This window comes from Zalophus californianus, chromosome 11 (assembly GCF_009762305.2).
Source record: "Zalophus californianus isolate mZalCal1 chromosome 11, mZalCal1.pri.v2, whole genome shotgun sequence".
NCBI classification, from domain to species: domain Eukaryota; kingdom Metazoa; phylum Chordata; class Mammalia; order Carnivora; family Otariidae; genus Zalophus; species Zalophus californianus.
This window is the reverse complement of record NC_045605.1, coordinates 63,859,558-63,874,618: the sequence shown is the minus strand read 5'-3', so window position 1 is coordinate 63,874,618 and position 15,061 is coordinate 63,859,558.

The following is a 15,061-nucleotide window of genomic DNA, read 5'->3' as shown; positions in this document are numbered from 1 at the left end:
TTAATAGAACCCTTCTTGGAGACCCAAGAAATTCTAAACTGCCGCGAGGCGCCCGCCCACTGCCATTATCTCGGGCAAGCAGGCCCTTATCGGGCCACCAGCTGTGCCCGAACAATGCAGGCCCTTATCAGCTGGGGCCGCAGCCCTGGCCGCTAGCTCCGGCTCCCTCCACCCAGAGGAGCACGCAGCCTCTTGGTAATTGATATATGGCGCAGCTTTGTCTGAGGCTGTTGGCTCTGCCGGTATTTAAGGCAGCGCGGGCCCCCTGATTGATTGCCACTGGCCAAGTTTGTCTGCCCTCAATGACAACCTGTCAATGAGAGACCAGCCAATGACGGTGGCTAACCCTTCCGATGCCCTGGCCATCTGGGCCAGGTGGGAGGCCCGACACGTGGCAACATGACCCGCTTGGGTTTGGCTTGAGTTGGGTTGCCTTCTTCAAGTGGGAACCCAAGCCCTCATAGATTTGGGTGTTTGTGTGGGTGACCAGCATCCCCTGCCCTGCTTTTCGGAGAGGTTGGACTGGACCCTTGCTACTCTAAATGTAGTCCATGGTCTTGAAGCATCCATCGCCTGGGAGATTATTAGAAACACAAATTCTTGCCGACCCCCCTCCCCCTGCTCAGATCTCCTAAATCTGACTTTCTAGTGATGGGGCCCAGGAATCTACGTTTTATCAAGCTCTTTAGATGGTCCTGATGCATGAAGTTCAAGAAACATTTGACAAGAGCAGTGTTCCCACGCTGGCTGTGTTTTAAGAGTCACCCGGGGTGGGGAAGAATTAAATATGCACATCGCGGGGTTCTGCCGTAGAGAGTCATGTTTCCCTCACCCACAAAAAGCAGTGGGAGGGGGCACAAGACACTCTGGGAGCCTAGGACTGGCCCCCCAAGAGGCAGCGAAACAGGCTGCAGGGGCGTGGCCTGTTGGGGGTCCTGTCCAGAACAAGCTCGGGCTCTTCAGGCCTTGAACCCCAGAAAACCCCTTGGGGAGCCATTGTGTATTCAAAATGCATTTTCTACAGAGAATGATGTTCCCTGTGGGAGGATGGGCCCCCAGGCTAGCCCCCGGATACTGTGAGACCCATAGCAAAGCTGAAACTCAGCCCATGTCCTTAGCAGGAGGTGCCACGGCCCAAGGAAGGGAAGAGAAGGAAGTGGAGAAAGGGAGGGAGGTCACGGAGAGGGGGTTTATCTGTTCTCTTCCCAGGGCCCACACCCCGGATTCGGGCCATGCCTACTTCTGAGTGGGCACAGCTCCCTCGGTGTCCAGCACCGCCATCCTGCTCTTCCTTTCTCTCGTCACCCCACCGGCCCACCCTCTGTGACTGCAGCCGCCCAGGTCGGCCCTGGCAGGGAGGGCTCAGTGTTCCATAGCTTGCCCCTCCCGCCCTTCCCCCAGACTCAGACCCACATGTCCAGAGTCACAAGCACTCAGGGAGCAGCTGTGGGTGTCTCCACATGTGAAAGGGCAAGCCTGGGTCACTGAGGTAGAGGGCTTTAGTCGGATGTGGCCTTGGAGGCAGCCTAGGATGAGGAAGTGGGGAGAATCCTCCCCCTGATTATACCCCACCTTCTCTCAGGCGCTACATGGGAGTTAGTCAAGCAATAGGACCCGGGAGGCCATAGGGAGGGGCAAACACCAGGCATAATGCCCCTGATCCCACGAAGTCGGGTTGGAATCTCTAGATCACAGAGCTTGATGATAGGAGTTCAGGGCTGTGCTCCCCAGAGAGCTGAGGCCAGGTGCAAGGAGGGATGAGCATCAGCAGGCGACAGGGCCCCAGCCACAGTGGGGCAAAGCTGGTCTGGGCAGAGCGCAGCGCTAAGCTTAGGAAGATGGCATCCCTGAGCAGGTGACCCAGTGGGGCCTTGGACCAGTTAGGATGAAGTGATAAGCCCTGGGGCATGAGGCAGGGACCAGATGTGATACTGAGTGAGCCAGAGTGACATCTGCTGGGCCACCCTGAGGCCACAGGTGGCTTGACAGAGGAAGGAAGGAAACCAAAGAGGCAGCAATTCATTCCTCTAAGCAGTTCCTTTGTTTTTCATGTGAGTCCACACACAGCAAGGGCTCAAGGTGCTGCTCCTCCAGGGTCATTCCTGTCCTGAGGGCCTCGACCTTTATGTGGGAGGATTAACAGCTGCCCCAGGCCTCTGGGGAGGCTCAGCCACCGGCTCTGTCTGAGTCACCAGCACTCAGCACGGGAAGGAGTTTAGCTCCTGCTCAATGATCTTTTCATTGGTGCCCTCCCTGGGGCAAAGGCAGTTGAATAACATCAAAAGCAGTTATCCATCATCCAACCTGCTAGGTAAAATGACTGCCATTCTATGTTAACAGACCCTAATGAGAAAAATAACCTTCCATTAAGTAAGCAAAACATTGACTTGAGAACCCATGGATTAGCTCAAACCCTAATCTACCAAGTTAGCAAGTACCTTCTAAAGCTTTCCAGAATGTCAGAAACAGTCCCTTCCTTCTCGCACAAATGTGCACACACATGACTTTTGCCCTCATAGGGCTACTTGGTCCCTCACTGAGCAAGTCTGTTCCTTTGGACACCTTGGGTTTGCTCATCTTGTCAGATCTTGGGATTGGGGCTAGAAAAGTGGGCTAGAGTCTTGGCCCCATCCCCTTTGGGGAGTGAGCAGGTGATCCCAGGTTGGGGGTTTTGCCTGCACAAGATGGTACAAGAATAAGATACCCCCATCCACCTCTGCCAGATCGAATCTGCTTTGGTTATGTTTCAGGAGGCTACTGGACACCGGTCCCCCTTGGAGAGGCTCCCATAGCCAGCTGGTGGTGGGAGACAGAGAGACGGTGAGAGGTGACAATGGAACAGAGACATGGAGAGAGACACTGAGAGACTCAGAGACAGACTTGGGAGAAGCAGAGAGAGACATCAAGAGTGCTGGCTGGTTTATGTAAGAGTGAAGGGGAGCTCTAGTCATTGGTTAAATTATTTGGGACTCTTCCTTTGGCTGCCACAGAGACTTCTGTGTCTATGATGACAGATGCCAGGATGGGAGTGGTGGGGTGGGCTGGGACCCTGGAGGTTTTCCTGACTCCAAGTCCCTATCGTGATCTTGAGTCTCTGGTTTCCTGCGAGTCCACCAGTGGGCTCATTCTTGAGCACAGGAAAAGCTGAGCTTGTTTCCAATCCCCTCTGCCCCTTCTCCTTGAAACACCAGACTATTGGAGCCTCAGACCAGTGTCCACCTGACTTTATAGGTGAGGGAACTGGGTTTCAGGGTGCTTTCATGTACACACTATACCCATCGAGTCAGGTGCTGGGTTGGGACTTCAGAAACAGCCCTCTGTCCCTCTTCAGTTCTCTACCTCCTGCCCACCCCCTCACTCCCTCACTGGTCTCCATTGCGGGGGAGTTCAGGCCCCACCACCATAGGAAAGAAAGTTTCTGCTCACCTGAAAACCAGCCACAGCAGCAGGGGGCCCCCGAGTGCGCCTGCAGAGTTTGGAGCTCCTTCAACTTCACGACTAATTGCGGAGAGGCAGTGGGCGGGCTCTTGGCAAGCGATTAGCTGTCCCACTGCATGAATAATTTGCATAGAAAATGCTTTATTTTGGCAATCTATTAAAGGGCCCACAGTGCTGTGGCTTATCTCAGTCTCACAGCAAGGAGAAGGCTTGGCTATCTCGTTAAGTTCTGTTGATGCATAACAATTTGAAATGGGCACAAGCTAGTATGACATTTAAAGATGCCTTCACTTAATTATATTACACAAACATGAGGTTGTTTATCCTTGGGAATAAAGTCTTTTTGAAGTCAAAGTTGGCATGTGCATAAAGGAGGGCATTTTAACTGATTTTTCAAGAGGGGGGCCTCCTCACTTCAAACTTGGGGGGTGCATTTCCCTAGGGCCTCGTAACACAGAGGGTTCTATGGCTGAGATGCAGACTTTGAGATTGGTTCTCTTGTTCTTCTTCTCTGGGGGTGGCCTACAGTTTTGGCACTTAATACAAAATCGTGGGAAGAAAAGCTTATTAGAGCAAGGAAGAGACTCACTGTGTGACCTTGGGTGAGCCCTTCCCCGTCTCTGAGGCTCTGCCGCCTCACGTGCAACATGTGGGGTGGGACTTTCCTGCTCTAAGTAAGGCAATGACTGGCGAGCCACAGTGTATTTTTGCTTTCTCTTTGCCTCTTATCTGGTTGACTCTAAATAAAAATACAGCCTCTTTGTGAAGAGCCAAAGGGAACTCAGGGTTGCCCTCATGCCCTTTCTAAGGACTGGAAACATGCTAGGAAAGAGAGATTGGGGGAAACTCGGAAGGGGCTTTTGCAGCTGCCGAGGTATGGGTATGTTTTTTGCTCTCCCAAGCCAGAAGGCCCCAGGAGACTACAGAGCTGGCAGCCTTGCTTCACTTCATTGAAAACCAGGAACTGGGCCCTGGCTGGAGGGCATGCAAGGAGAAGCGCTAGGAGCATTGAGAAAATCCGCAAAGCCCTGAGAAGCCTGCTTTGCTCACAAGGTGCTCAGGGAAAAGCTTACGGATACCAGCTATCTCTTCACCTCTGAGCATTAGAGCAGAGACCAGTGCTGCCACGGGAGGAGCTCTGGACAAGAGGTTAGGTGGGATGGTTTCTGGCAAGGCAGAGCCTTTGATGTTTCCAGTGATAGTGCTGCCTAAGTAGGTCTTTCAAGAGAAAAAGGTGCAGAGAAAGGAGGGCTTGTCCAGGGCCCTGTCTTCCAGGGTCTGTGTTCCTCCTGAAGTGAAGCTTTCTGGAAAACAGACTCTCATCCCACCTTCCAGTCCCCTCTTTGCCCCCTAGGACTGAAGACTGAATTCTCCGAAGCTTATAGACAACACACTCCTACTCTGCCTCTTCCAGGCACTTAAAAAAATAGATTTGTGATTAATGGACACATTATCTGTGATTAAGTATAGAGACAATTCCCATTCCATTATGACTTCCTAGAAACAAAACTCTGTTAAAATAATTGAGAGAGTATTAATTAGCATTAATAGTTAGTTAACCTTGTATTTAACTGATGGGTACCACTTTGAATAAAACCTAAGCAAATGCTAACTCCCAGACACAATTAGGTAACTCCTTGGCTAGTCACTAACTGTTGGTCACTGCCTGCTCTAACATGATTGTCCCCAGTCTTGAGTAAAACTAATTCATTGAGTGTGCCAATCTTGAGTCAAAACGGTGGTTGCTAGAAAAAGCATCACCTCCAGATGTTGGCACTAGACAGTCAAGGTGGGGGAACTCACTCACTGTTAGGCTTGTACCATCTTGGATAATAAGAAGCAAGGTTGCCACTCACTGAGCACTTGTTCTGAACCAGGCCCCATGCTAAGCTCTTTGTTAGGCTAAACTATATGAAATTAGTGTTTTTGTAGTTCAAAAATAGCCAACTGGTGGCCACTTCAAATGACTCAACCTAATATCTCATTTAATCCTTACCATCCTCTTACCATTGTTATTACTCTTTCTATAGCTCATATGAGGAAAATGAGGCACAAAGAAATTAAATAATGTACCCAAATTACAGAGCAAGTAAGTGGGGCCAGGTGCCATGAGCATTGACTCCATATGCGTTTAGCCCTGACACTTTACCTCTTACCAACATGTTCCCATAAGTATTTCACATGTTTCAATCAATTGACGTGCTTAAACTGAACCTGATACATATTGTGTGCTTGATTAATGTTTATTAAATGGACAGATGAATGAAGGATGGATTACAGGATGCCTGAGGCCCTGGTAACAGAATGGCACACAGGAATGGGCTGGCTGGATACTACTGAGCCATCGGGCACTTGGCCAACAACCCCACCCACCTACCCCCCCCACACCAGGTTCTTTTCCAGAGTGAAGTATGGGGCCAGGCATGGCTTTAAATGTGGGGTGGGGTGGGGAGATTGACCCAGGAACTACATGGCTGTCAAGACAGAGCCCTAGGATAGGGGTTCATTTGGAGAAGTGGAGGAAAGAGGGTAAGCAGAACCATCATGCCATGAGCCACTGTGATTAGGCTAAGAAGCAGAGCTTCCCCAAATCTGGAATCCCCCTCCAGATGTAAAATGTCCACTAACATCAGAAAGTCCTTGTGCCACATCCATCTAAGTACTTCCTGAGTACTTAGAGTCCTTTCTTCCTGAGCCCCAGGTTTTGTCTCTGGGCTTGAGTCAAATCTTCCCTCTCACAGCCACCTAAACCTCAGCTTCTCCTAACATTGCCCTGTGACCATGTCCAGGAGACTGAGGTTGGGCATATGTAGTGGCCAGCCATGGGGGAAAGGAAAGGCAGGTGAGCACCCATACAGCAGATCCACAGGGCACCCTGTGGTCCCATGCACGGTATGAATTAATGAGTTGTACTGTAATTTATGTATTTATCAATTTTTGGCCAAACATAACTAAGAAATTGAAAACTGTAAAATGACACATAGATCCCACAATAATTATAGCTCCCGTACTGAATAGCTTCCAATAACAAGAAATGGATGTAGTTAGCATAATTGTTGCTTTCGGTTTTGTATTGAGTCGTATTTCTGAAAGTGATGGATTAATAGATCCTGATGCCGCATATTGCCCTCCCTTCAGGCAGAAGCCACACTGCACACTGTGATGGTTATAGAAGTCCATGGTGACAGGAGGCACTTGGTGAAGTTGGAGATTCAGATTCCAGGCTATTTCCTCAAGGCCCAGAGGGATGGGTGGATGGGTGCAAAAGGAGGAACAGCTAATCTCTGGGGAAGGGCAGATGCTGGAAAGTGTCACCCTCCTTGGGCCTAAAACCTCCAGATCTGGATCACTACTAAGGGTCTTCTGAAGAAAGAAATTCAGTTTCATTCAATGACTTACTTGGCATTTCCATACTGCCCTTATTGAGCCCTGGGGGACTACGCAGAAGAACCACTCGCATGTTTTGCTCTCAAGGAGCTTGCAGATTTTGCCTGGCTAAGACCTTATCTTGGATGCCATGCTCAATATCATTACCATCACAGTCCTAACCCCATGCACTATGTTTTATGATCCGTAAAGCTCTTTCAATTCATTAGCTCATTTAATTTTGCAGTGACCCTATAAGGGCAGAGATAATCATTCCCAGGGGAAACTGAGGCCCCAAGAGTAAGTGACCTTTTCAAGTTCACTCAACAAGTCAGTGATGATGAAGGGACCACAACATCAATGTATAATTTTGAGCCTGGAACTCATCCCACAAAAGCACACTACCTCCTGGGATGAGGTGGGGGCAGGAGGAGAACCCTGCTCTGCCAGGATTGATCTGGTGTGGAACAAACAGGGTCGAATTCATCTGGCCTTTGGGACTCCCACAGAGAACATGAGTCTTCATGAAGACAGCATGCAAACAGGATGGAAGAAAGCAACAAACGGACAATCCTCTTCCAGACAAGCCTCCACCTGTATGAGTGGTCCTGAGTCATTTATCACTCATTTAACAAATATTAGCTGAGATCCTACTGTGTGTAAGATACTGTCCTGAGAATATCCTGGATGACATCCTATTACAATCCCCCAACTCTGTCCTCTCCCTTCTCCCACCCTCAGTCTGGCTGTCCCAACCCAGAACAGGAAGGCAGAGCCTGGGTACCATGGACAGCTCAGTGCATGGAACAGTGAGAGCAATAGGCCAGGAAGGCACACACACCTCCTTTCTCGGGAACAGGCTCATTTCCTGGTCTCACCCTACACCTCCCTTACATTTAAGACAATCTATACCCCACCCCTTTGGTGTGTGGCATCCAAAGGCCACAAAAGATGATCTGGATGTTCCAAGGCTGCTCAGAGAAACCACCCAGACACACTCTTCCTTGCTCTGTCCTCTGCTTTTCCTTGTGACACCATCTCATATGACTCTGTGCTCTTGCTTTACAACCCAAACTCTGATCCTGCTACTATCCTTTTAGGCTTCCAGTTTGTTCTTGGTGTTTCTAGTATATCAACTTTGATTTTTCCTAAAATAGGGCCTGATTTAGCTTGACCCTGTCCTGCCTTGGATAGGTACTCCCACATGGTACCCAGAACCCCATGTCAGCCATGTGGTTGTGTTGCCTCCAGGCTAAACCTAAACAGACAATCGGGGTGGACATGTCTTCAAAGTGGCTCCCTAGGAGTGGAAAGGAAGGCTGACTTTTGAGAACGAGCTAGAGCCAATTGACAGAGGTTGCAATTTGTAATTGATAGAAAAGGGTATCAAAGGAGTTTCCCTATGAAGTTTCTTATTCCTTAGGGTTTTCTGATACGAGTGAAGTGAAGGAAGGTTTGAGGACAGGGAATCAATTCTGAAATAGTCTCCCTGGAAAGCAGGAGACAGAGATACTGGGGACCGACAGAGGGAGGGATGGACAGTGCTGAGGGCTTGGCAGAAAGGAACCCATAGTTCCTAGGGTTCTGGTCCTTGCGTTCTGGTAACTGTCTCCAGTAGCACTCACTCCCTGCATGCAGAGATTAGGATAAGGAGTTTACTAACAAGGGCAGTGGGAAAACAGAGGTCAATGGAGCTGAGTGTGTTGACAAGACCTTGCTCTCTAGCCCTGTGAAGTCCTCCGTTGGGGATTCCAGAAGCTGTCGCTTTCGTTCCCATACGCACACTGCCATCTGCTGGGAGGACGGAGGAGCAATCCAGAGGCTGCCTGGCACTTGAGCCCAAGCGAGACCCCATCCTAGGAGAAAGCCCCTCTCTCCTGCTAGTCCCAGCCAGTCCGTCTTCAGCTTTCCTCCCTCCCTCCCCGCCTGCTTCCTCTGGCCTCCCAAGCCCTCTCTCACACCCCATCAGGGTACTGATCCCTCTCTGGCTTGGGATCCTCTCCCCCAACTCCCCTTCCATCCCAAGCACAGAGGCGGAGGCACAGAGCACGGACCTTGGGGCATACAGCCTCTCAGGCAGGACATGTTGCCTGTCCCCTCCATCATTCTGGACCAGGCCAGGCAGGAAAGAGGCAGCCATGGGGCCTGACTTGTCACAGGTCTGGAGGGGAGGTTACATGGATGTGCTGTTTCCAGTTTGCCTGAGGGTTGTCAGCCCAGAGAACCAGGGCTCTTCCAGATCTAGCTGCACTGAAGCTGCACTGGGAACAGAGCACGGCCCTCTTGTGATCCCTGGGCGGAAGGCAGGGGAGTCAGCCACCTAGCAAGGGAAGGAGAGGTAAGATGCTCTGAGTCCTCCCATCAGAATCCCCATTTCATGGGTGAGAAAACAGGGGCCCAGAAATAGTGTATCACACTGCGCCTCCTGATGAGAGGGACTATTAAAGCATATTCCTAAAGGACACAGAGGACATCTAGTCTAATCCTCTCTCTTAGAGATGGGGACACCAAGGCCTGGAGGGTAGCAGGAGGGAGGGATGCTGACCTGGCCCAGGTTGTGATGCTAGTTAGTCTCTGTCCTATGCTCTCTCTGTGCACCAGACTGCCCCAGTTTGAAGAGGTCAGCTCCTGATGGAGGACCTCTGCCTGAGGAGGGCTCTGGGGAGGGGATGGGCAGGGAGGCCACCCAGCCTTCTGGAAGAATGCTGAGACAGCTCCCACCAGCTGCCCTGTCCTGCTGCAGTGTTCCCACCCTTTCCTTTGCTGCTCAGAGCAAGGCCAAGGTAGGAGGCTTATTTATTCCTGTGCTTTTATTTATTCATCTTTTATTCATTCACATCCTGTCAGTGTATATTGTTTACATTATAAATCATATGTATTCCCATATTCCTCCTTAAGGAAAAGGCCCAAGAATACAGATTGTAGCAAAGCTGTGAAAACGGTGGTGGTGGTGGTGGGCCCGTGCCTCCATCCCCCTCAGGCCTCCTGGGGGTGCTGCAGAAAGCCCTCCTTATGTCAGGCTGAGGGCTGAGACCACCTGGACCTCCCCAGGCACCCACTCCGTGCAACATGCACATCCCACCCTCAAAAGATGGAGCAGGAGAAGGAAGAGGGTTGAGAGAAGGTGAGGGTCTACAGGGAAACCTAAGGATGGCATTTTCCCCACACCCTTTCCTGAGCTGGCCAAGCAGGGCTGAGCAGGGGTACCAGCTGCCTGAAGCCATCTGAAGGGAGAGAGCCAAATCCGAGCTCGTCTGTAGGGAAAGCCTTAAGCCACCAGAGAGATGCTTGTAAATGCCAAGACCGAAAGAAGAGAAGCAGATTTGTGAAGGAGAGATGGAGCCAAGAACTGGTAATCCGGCGAGTCATGGCACTGGAGCAAAAGCGGGTCAGGAGCAAATGCAGTAGGCTCTGGAAGGGCCTGGCGGGCAGTCATGGTTTGCATTTACAGACCGCCATAAGTGAATGGGAGGGCCTGGAGTTCTGGCCAGACTGGAGTTGGAAGAACTGGACTGAGCAGATGTATCCTGCAGCTGCCAGACTGAACTAATGAGAACGGTACATAGATCTCTGTGCGGGGCGGGGGGGGGGGGGTGTCATTATTTTAATTGTGTATCAAAACCTTTGGAGATGTCTAAAGCTATACTCAGAGGAGGAGTCATAGACTCAGATGCATTATTAGACAAGCTAAGTAACGAACAGCTAGCACAACAGGCAAACCCCAAAATTGCAGTGACTTAACACAGTAAATAAAGGTTATTTCTTGTTCATGCTACATGCCTGTTCCAGTTACTTAAGGGTGCAGGCTGATAGAGAATCCTCTGTCTTGTAGCTGGATCATCTGGAACACATAGCCTACAAGATTGTGGTAAAGTAGAAGGAGGAGGAGGGAGAAAACATACTGGCTCATAACTATTTCAACCCAGACAAAATATACACCACTTCTGTTCACAATGCATTGGCTAGAACTAGTCACATAGCTGATCCCAAATTTCAAGAGACGCTGTGATATGTAGGGGAGTAGCACATATATATCCAGTGAGCACTGTCTCAGCCACACGACAAACATTAAACAAGAAACAAAATAAATGACTTAAGCGTCCAACTAAAGAAACTAGAAAAAATAACAAAATCATCCTAAGAACAGTAGTAAGAAGAAATTAGTAATAAAATAGAAAATCATCCATTAGGAACAACTTATTAATTAACTGCCCAACTGATGAAAAGACTAAAAGAGATGAATTACTAGTTAATCAGATCAAAAAAGAAGCGAAGAAGCACAAGTAGACAAAGTAGGGAAATAACCACAAATATGTAGAAAATTAATTATAATTTTGAAATTTCACAATTCTATGTTAATATACTTTAAAAACTGTGTGAAATAGTTTCTAGGAAAATGATATTACCAAAATTGGCTGAAGAGTATCAATAATCATGGACGATATTGAGAAAAAAATATTTTAATGATTTTCTTGTATGTATATATGCACATACACACACACACAGTTTCACAAGTGAATTCATTCAAATCTCTGAGGAACAAATAATTCCGGAGTTAAACTGTTCCTGTGCATAAAAAGGAAAGGAAATCTCCAAGTTATTTGTTACAGAGCTAATAAAATATTGATAGCACAACTGGACAAGGTAAAACAACTACTACAGATAAATCTCATTTTGATAACAAAACAAAAATCTTAAATAAAATATAAGCAAATAAAACTTAGCAGTATGTTTTTAGATAATACATAATTACCAAGTCAAATTCAAAGCAGACACAATTATCACTATCTACTACCTAAACTCCTAGCCAGAGGTGACGTGGTATAAAGGCAGAGCTTAAATGGGGGTCATGAGATCATAATAAGGAAAACCTGTGATTGTAGGATCCCGGCTGTGAGCCTTCTGGATCTCTTGAAAGCTGAAAACCAATGGAAAACAGGCACCTAGGGCAGGAGAAATAATGTTGCTGAGAGGCTGTTTGCCACAACTCCCTTGAATTGAAGCTGTTAACTGTCTCGGCTCTCCCCTCTCCCCACACTGTTCTTCAACAACCCACTCAACTGTAAGATAATCTACAACCAGCTGGAAGTCACACAGGACCTTAGCAAAGGGTAGGGGGTGGGGAACATAGAAAAAGAACATAAACAAAAAAGCAGATGAAGGACATACATTTCAAGAGGAATTAAGCAAAGGAAGGATTCAGACAAATAATTTTCTATAGCCTTCATTAAATTATAGATCACATGATCTCTCTAAAGAAAAGTAGAGAGAAGAGACACAAAGGTGTAGAGAAGAGTTTATTGGATAGCAAATAATGAATCATAGGGTGGCAAAGGTCAAGAGAATAAATGGAAGCAAAAGAAAATAAGAGAGACAGTGAGGGAATATTATAGAGAGCAACCTCACGTTAGAAGAAACAAATAACAGGGAAAAAAATCAGTGAAAATACAGCCAGAGTCCTTGTGATCAGAATTTAAGAAATCACACAAGATAAAGTGGAACAAAAATAAAAATAAAAGCATGATTATGAAGAGGTTGATAGATAAGGAAGGCTAAAGAAATCCAACATATGTAACTGATGTTTCTTAAGATGAAAATGTCCCCAAAGAAAATTAAAAATACCTACTTACCTATCTTTCACACATTTTTCTTCTCCCCTGCCCCGGTCTATCTGTATATATGCTTAGAGATTTCTGAAATAATGTTCTTCAAGAGTTATAGATGGTTCTTTCCAGGTGGTAGAATTTAGGAATTTATATTAACTTTCTTCTTTGCATCCTGTATTATTTCTTATAGTAAGCATGTGTTAGTTTCATAAAAACAAAATCATTATATTTAAAAAAAGAAATTCAAACATTAAAAACAACCTATGATTTTGAAATGTCAAGAATTAATAGCAACCATATATAAAAATTAACTCAAAATGGATGATAGTCCTAAATGTAGGACTCTCATAGAAGAAAAACATAGGAGAAATTTTTCTTTACCTTGGGTTAGGCAAAGAGTTCCTAGGGATGACACCAAAAGCACAATGCAGAAAAGAAAATATTGATAAATTGGACTTCATCAAAATTGAAACTTGTGCTCTGTAAAAGACACTGTTAAAAGAATGAAAAGATCAGCCACAGGTTGGGAGAAAATATTTGCAAATCATATAGCAGACAAATGACTTGTACCCAGAAAATTTAAAGAACTCTCAAAACTCAACAATAAGGAAGCAACTCAATTGTTTTTTGTTTGTTTGTTTGTTTTTTAAAGATTTTATTTATTTATTCATGAGAGACAGAGAGAGAGAGAGAGAGAGGCAGAGGGAGAAGCAGGCTCCCAAGGAGCAGGGAGCCTGATGCGGGACTCGATCCCAGGACCCTGGGATCACGACCTGAGCTGAAGGCAGACGCTTAACCATAAGCGTCTGAGCCACCCAGGTGCCCAGCAACTCAATTGTTTAAATGGCAAAGGTTTGAATAGATACTTCACCAAAGAAGGCATATTAATGACAAACAAGCACATGAAAAGATGCTCAACATCACTCGTCATTAGATAAATGTAAATGAAAACCACAATAACATACTAGTATGTACACATCAGATGGCTAAAGTTAAAAAAACAAAAACTGACAATACCAAGTGCTGATGAGGATGGGGAGCAACTGGAACTCTCTTCCACTCCTGGTAGAGATGCGAAATGATACAACTCTCTGAAAAACACAGTGTAGCCTGCTTCTCCCTCTCTCACTCCCCCTGCTTGTGTTCCTTCTCTCGCTGTGTCTCTCTCTGTCAAATAAATAAAATCTTAAAAAAAAAAAAAAAGTGAAACATGGGGCACCCAGCTGGCTCAGTCACTGAAGCATGCAACTTTTTTTAAATTTTTTATTGTTATGTCAATCACCATACATTACATCATTAGTTTTTGATGTAGTGTTCCATGATTCATTGTTTGTGCATAACACCCAGTGCTCCATGCAGAATGTGCCCTCTTGAATACCCATCACCAGGCTAACCCATCCTCCCACCCCCTTCCCCTCTGAAGCATGCAACTCTTGATCTTGGGGTTGTGCGGTGTAGTTTACTTTAAAAAATATATAAATAAATAAATACAGCGTGAAACATATATTTACCTATGTCTTGTGAATCCCATTTTTTTTTTGTTTTTATCCTAGAGAAATGAAAACCTATGCTCACACAAAAACCTGTGCACAGAAGTTTATAGCAATATTTTGTAATCACCAAAACCTGGAAACAAAATTCAAATGTCCTTCAGTGGGTGAGTAAATTGTGCTATATCCACACAATAGAATACCTCTCAGCAATAAAAGGCAAGGAACAATTAATACACAAAACATCTTCAGTGAATCTTAAATGCATTTTTCTAAGTGAAAGAACCGAGTCTCAAAAGATTACATACTATATGACTCCATTATTTTGCAAAGGGCAAAAATATAGAAAGAGAAAACAGGTCCATGGTTGCCTGAGATGGATATAGGGAGAGGATCTGAAGACGAAGGTGTAGCCATGGGAATTCTCTGGGATGTTGGAGTTGTTCTGTATCCTGTGTGAGGTGGTGGTTAAAAGGATCCGGGTATGTAAAAAACTCATAGGAAAAAAAGTGAATTTTACATTTGTAAATTTAAAAACTTTAAAAAGAATTCCCAGTGAACATTCCACTTTCCATATTCAAAACCTTGATGTGAATGAACAGCTGTATCAACTCAGACAGAGGGGGAGAGAGTGTAGAATTTGCTTGTATGCATGTAACTTATTTCCAGCCAGTTTAGGAGCTTTTTCAAAGCACTTTATCTGTAGAATCTATGCACTGTCATCTTCATTCATTCATTCAAAGAATATTTATTGACACCTACCATGCGCCAGGCACTGGTCTAGGCACTGGGGAAGTGGAAGTAAGCAAAATGGACCAAATTCCCTGCGCTGATGCAGCTTATACTTTAGACGGTCGAGACAGGAGAGAAACCAAAGTAATAAGCTATAGAAGGAGGTAAGTGTTGCTATAAACTCTATGTTTGTGCCCCTCCAAAGTTCATATGTTGAAACCTAATCCCCAATGTAATGGTATTTGGAGGTAGAGCCTTTGGGTTGTGATGAGCCTCATGAGTGGGATTAGCACCCTTATGAAAGAGACCCCAGAGAGCTCCCTTGCCTCTTCCTCCATGGACATGGGAAAAAGAGGGCTATCCATGAACCAGGAAGCAGGCTCTCACCAGACACCGAATCTGCTGGTATCCTGCTCTCAGAGTACATAC